The 6,000-nt window shown below is 41.5% G+C and overlaps 1 long non-coding RNA gene across 2 annotated transcripts in view; it reads right to left on the minus strand.

Annotated features, from left to right (window-relative positions):
• Positions 1 to 5,697, minus strand: part of LOC103161206 — a 29,908-nt gene extending 24,211 nt beyond the window's left edge. For both annotated transcript variants that reach the window (XR_003484108.2, XR_003484107.2), the window contains exon 1: positions 5,611 to 5,697. This is a non-coding gene — a long non-coding RNA (uncharacterized LOC103161206). The remainder of the gene's footprint in view (positions 1 to 5,610) is intronic.
• Positions 5,698 to 6,000: the final 303 nt, after the last annotated feature.

The raw sequence follows: 6,000 nt of genomic DNA on the forward strand, positions 1-6,000 counted from the left end.
GAAGAGGAAGGGAGCTTTCACTGCCTCTTGGAGACAGGGAAATCCTGTAAGCTTGTGATTATGGTTCAGGAGGTGTGGAGCTGATGCTGAGAGAGATGGATTTGAGAACTTTGTTGGTGGCTAATAAAAGCAGAGATCACTTGGTGAATGCAAGGGTGAGAAAGGGAGAAACCACAGTGGGAGAGTGAGCAGAGAAGGTGATGGCCGTGGTGTGGCGATGAAATGTCCTGAGCAGCTGGTGCACTGTGTGTCGCCTGCCACCTTACTGACACAGTCCTTCTAGACAGACATGCTCTTTCTACTTCACAAACCAAGACAGGAGTTTTAATCACATTCAGAAGAGGAATGAACTATCAGAAGGCAAAGCAGTGCATTAATGCATGTCTTGCTCTTAGAGCTCCTGTTTGACTCCTTTTTGGACTGTGCATGAACACTGGAAACGTATTTTAATTTCAAGTTGATATGTGACATCTGGTTACTCATTAATTGCAAATGAAGTTATCACAGGAAGCCAAAGTCACCAACAGCAACCATCTCATTTTAATTTTTGAGTAGCAGAGTGTTTTAGCTTTTATCCCACCTCTTTTGCCTCTCATCACAGGCTGTTTATTAAGATGTGTAGGTAGCCCAGTGCTGAAAGGAGCAAAGTGGCAAATAATAGTAGGTAGAATGAACTACGTATTATTGTTTTAACTACAGTCAATGGTGTAGTAACTATGTTTAAAAATTATATACAATTTAAGAAGAATTATCAAGGCTGGCAAAATTGTCCAGTCAATGCATATTTTTATCAGTGTCTTTCAGCTCCTTGCTTTCAAGGCTAGCCCCCGTTTGTGCTTTGTTTCAAGTAATGTGTACAGCACCCCCAGTCTCTGTGTTACAATTTGCTTGCAATGAAAGTAATTATTTACACCACAGTATAAATTTAAGAACACCAACAAAAGTCCTGAAATAGGCTTGTCTAACCTTTGACTTCACAGCCCTACATAACAAAGTTCATTCTTGAGAACAACATGATTGAGTTCTTAAAATAACCTCATGCTTTAAGTTATCTTACAATTTTGTATTTGACAACATTCATAGCTATCCTCATGAGACCACAAGCCACAGGTTGGACAGACCTGCTAGGACCTCAAACATCTGACTTTCTGTTGCTGGGGGCATTATAAGTCAGAGTAGACATATTTGCTACTTTAGCATCATCCCTCATAAACAGCATTGTCATCACTTTCCAAATGAAGAAAACGAGTCACACATTAGGTGAAAATCCCAACTCCTGAATCTATGAGAAGTAAACCATATCTGTCATCTCAGAACTAGGGAGGAAGGCTGAGCCCATCTGAGCTACATAGCTTTGAGACTAGCGTGGACTACAGAACAAGAGCACCCATCCAAAATGTAAATTATATTCTGGTTGTAGCCATCTCTCTTGTTTCCATAACTCAGTCATTTCCTACCCCCTGACCCACTCTGCACTCTCCTTTCTCTGTGGTCTTAGGTGGAACTACCTGTTCTAGTCAGTAGTTAGTTCTAGTGCTGTCACAGAAGAGGTTAGCCTAGTCTTCACAAAATAGATAAGTTTGGGAAACCTGTGAGCAGATGGGAGAGTGTGCCAGGAGATAGCACCATGCTAGGTGGCTCACCCCAGTCCTGAATGTAGGAGAGACACACAGAATTTCATAAGCAATTCTTCATCTGGCCTCAACAGTTTCTCTGGCTTCCACCTCTGATGCCTGGTAAAGGCCACGTGAAACTGCATTGGTGAACAGTGTGGCTGCTCACTAGACTTTGCTCATTAGTCACGATTATCAACATTAAGTCACATATGCCAGCTCAGGTGCCTATAATAGGATCCATGTTCTTTGGCTGTCATCATGGACTCATCCATCTCCTTGTATAACCCTGACCTGGTGAAGCATGGTGCTATAGTGGGGAGTCTGGGAGTGGAGGGGGATGGGTGAATGCACATACAGGCTTTCTTTCAAGTCAGTCTTCCTGTTCCTTTCCTCCTGCCCCATAGAACTCACTCTCAAATGGCTCTTCATACTTAAAATGGTAAGACTATTTCCCGCTAGTACCAGCATGGCAACAGGAGATTTTTGAAGTGTGTTCACTAGTCTTAATCACATATCTTTCATCCCAATTTTTATAAACTCTTTGAAATAAAGAGACAATACAATAATTGGCAAGGGTTTGGGATAATGGGTGAAGAGGAGGAGCTTAGGGACATTTATCAAGACTGAATTATGGGGTTTATGAAATGGCTCTGTGGGTAAAGTGCTGTCCAAGCACGAGGACCTGAGATTGGATCCCCAGAACCCATGTGAAAACTGAGCCTGTGGGCACATGCTTGAAGCTCAACACTGGAGAGAGGAGACAGACAGATCTGGGAGGGGGTGATATCCAGTCAGCTGTGTTAAAGTGGTGACTTCTGGGTTTACTGAGAAATCCTCTCTCAAAAACTAACATCCCAGTGTCACCCTCTAGTCCACACGCACATACCTGAATAGCAAGCTCACCAGTGGACACGTGCACACACATTCATGTATCACACATATAGACACACCAACTGCATTGTTGAAGCCATGGCTATTGAGTAGGGATTCTTAGAGTAGATAAAATTTTAATTGTAGTTGATCTCCCATCAGTAGGCTCTTAACTTGAATAACTCTTGAGAAATAGATGTATGGGGGTGACATTTAACTGTCATCATCCAAAACTGAGAGGACTATCTGAATTTCCTGTCATAATCCTCATCTGGGTTTGGCATTATTTTAAGTGAAGCAAGGGAGAAGTCTAATTAGTAATGACAGTACATTCAGCTGCTGTCTCCACAGTTGTTTATAACTGATATATGGGACTGAAAATGCTGCTTGTCTTGTGATCATTTCTGTGAGGGCAGACCACAGTAGAGGATACTAATGGGGAAAGAATTACAGCCTGTTCTTACCACTTAGACATACCTTACAGTCGGTCATTATTTAGATTGGATCTAAAACACTTAATTTATATGCACCAATAGTATTTTTATTGAAATATTCACCCAAGAATTGCAAATGTAAGGCTAAATAAAATTATCTCCAAGGAAGAAGTTACATGAGGATTGCCATCCAAGAACTTGGTAACCACCCCCACCACCCCACACTCCATGTGTGGGGTTCTCTACCATGCTCCTGTAGTCATGGCTGCCAAGATTATCAGGATGGAAGTGAAGCCTGAAAAGGCCTGGCTGATTCATGAGAGGACATGCTTATTACCCAAAGCTTAAGGATGTCTGTAACTTGTGGTTAAGGTGTAGGCAGTGGTCTAATCATACCTGGAAAGTCTCTTAGGTCACAACTCTATCCAAGAGGTAAAGGTGTGGTCAACAAAGGACTGACAGTGGATACATGGTTGAAATGAAGTTCTTATGACTTCATCTGTCTGGAAGTCAGAACCACTAGGCACTCACACTGAAGACAATGGAAATTAAGTTTCCTTATCAATTAAGACCAGGAACTGGAAAATTTAGCCTATTTGTGACCAAAGAATAGGCTTTCCACCCTTTGCCTCAATTAGAGTTTCTATTGCTGTGATGAAACACCATGGTCAAAACCAAGTTGGGGAGGGAAGGATTTATTTGATTTACCTTCCATGCCCCTGTTCATCATCAAAGGAAGTCTGGGCAGGAAGTCAAATGGCAGGACTCATGGAGGCCATGGAGGGGTGCTGTTTACTAGTTTGTTCCACATGGCTTGCTCAACCTGCTTTCTTACAGAACCCAGGACCAGCCCTGGGGATGGCCCCACCTACAAGGGGTTGGGCCCTCCCCCATCAATCACTAATTAAGAAAATGTTCTACAGGCCTGCTCACAACCTGATCTTATGGAGGCACTTTCTCAGTTGAGGTTCCCTCCTTTTTGATGACTGCAGTTTGTGTCAAGTTGTCATAAATCTAGCCGGTACACCCCTTGAAGCTGAAAGGAGGCTGTTTTGGTGAAAAGTTGGATGAGGGAGATGAGATACTAGAAACACTGATACAGTGCATCTCAGAATGCAGCTCTTTCAATTACACTCTGCTTTGACTAGAGTATTTAGGTTGGGTTGGAGAGATTGCTCATCCATTAAAGGCTAGACTCACAACCCAAATGTCGCTAGAGCATTAGGCACCCCCAAAGCAATCTAATTAAATTGTTCAATACAAGATGCTTTATGAATGAGCTGGCAATCTAAAGAAAGGAGATTCCATAGTATCCTAATAGACAGTAAATGATTAAGCCATTATATTTTCAACATATTTCAGTGTTTGCAAGTTCACAGTTTGGGACAACTCAGTAAACCATCCAATTCAAATAAACTATTCTCTTTATTACATATTTTTATAACTTTTAAAAAAACAATTTATGTTTTAATTTATGTATATACCTGTGTAAGCATATGCCACATGTGTACAGGTGTCCATGGAGGCCAGACAAGGTGCCGGATGCCCTGGAGTTAAAGTTAAAGTTTGAGTTGTCTGGCCTGGGTTCTTGGAATGGATCTCAGGACTCTTGGAAGAGCAGCCAGCAGCTCTCAACTGCTGAGCCATCACTCCAGCCCCCTCTATTCTGTAACTCTGACTTTGGAAAGAATTTATCTTCCCGTGTCCCTCCATTCCACAAATGCTTCATGGAACAACTCTTGCTAAATATTCACTGTGAATCCATTGCCATATAGGATCAGCATTAGGAAACTTAGAGTTTCTATTTAAAAATCACCACGTACTTATTTCTTAATGTTCTATTTTATGGACTCTGCATTTCCCATATTTCCCTAAGCACTTTGAATGCTTGGGAAAAATCCCCACTGAGTTGGGTCAAGCTTTGCAGGTCTCAGCTAGAAAGTTTATCTGCTCTTTCTTGGAATTTGCCTTCATTTGGGGTCTGCAAAGTTTTCAGTTCATCTGTGAGAAGGGGAACATCCTTTGGCGGCTTCAATGTCTGGACATGAAACTTCTGCTTGGGCATAGAACACTTATTCAATGGATGAGAGATTTTAAACCCAATTCAGGGATTCACTTTTCAACTTGTGCTCCTTTCTGTAGACATAGTGGACGAGGTCCACCGTTCAGACTTTGACCAGTTTAAATTATTGTACAAATGCTTATGGATGATAGTCTTCTAATTGGCATCATCAAGGCTGTGTTGAATCTTTTATCATTGCATCACTATTGTTTCCAAGGATGCTCCCTTGGCTTCCCTGAACGACTTTTCACATATTTAATATTAGTCAGTATGAACTGGTGGAGCTGAAGGAGGGGCTGACCTCAGCTTGCAAAGAAGTTGGATTTGAAAAATCTGCTTGGAAATCGATCCTCTAGAATGCAGACTCATTCCCAGTTCATTTCCATATGAATGCTGTTGATGGATTTGGGCAAGTCAGAACAATTTTAGACACTCCTAACATAGGGTTTATGGAACCAACTGATTTGTGTGATGTCAAAGTAGGGTCAAGAGAGCAAAGAGGGAGGAGAGGACCATTTCCTTCCAGCCCTGGCAGCAAGGGTTCCCCAGAGATTTGCATGCATTAAATCAATCCCTTCCTGCTGTTTTTTAGTATCTTTTTTTTTTTTTTTAAGACACTCTCATGTACCTCAGATTGACCTCCAGCGATGCTTAGGTAGGCCTTGAACTCTTTATCTTCTTGCCTCCACCTCCTGAGTGCTAGCATTATACTGCAACACTGTGCAAGAACAAGAGCAGAGAAAGAAATAATATGATTAATCCTTGTTAAGATATGAATGACTGCTAGCCAAAACAATTTTTATGTAGTAATTAACTTTCATAAAGAATTATCTGGAAATTATACTGCTACACAGGCATAAGTTCAAGAAGTATAATAAGATTAGTGGAAAAGTCAATAAAACATAAGGAAGTCCTTCTGAGAAAAAAAAAAAAAGCAACAGACCTCCCCCACAGCTGAGCCCTAGGTTGCACATGTTAATCCTTTTAACTGTCTACTATCCTCTAAGCCCATTTCTAG

Source organism: Cricetulus griseus, chromosome 3, assembly GCF_003668045.3.
Source record: "Cricetulus griseus strain 17A/GY chromosome 3, alternate assembly CriGri-PICRH-1.0, whole genome shotgun sequence".
NCBI lineage: Eukaryota > Metazoa > Chordata > Mammalia > Rodentia > Cricetidae > Cricetulus > Cricetulus griseus.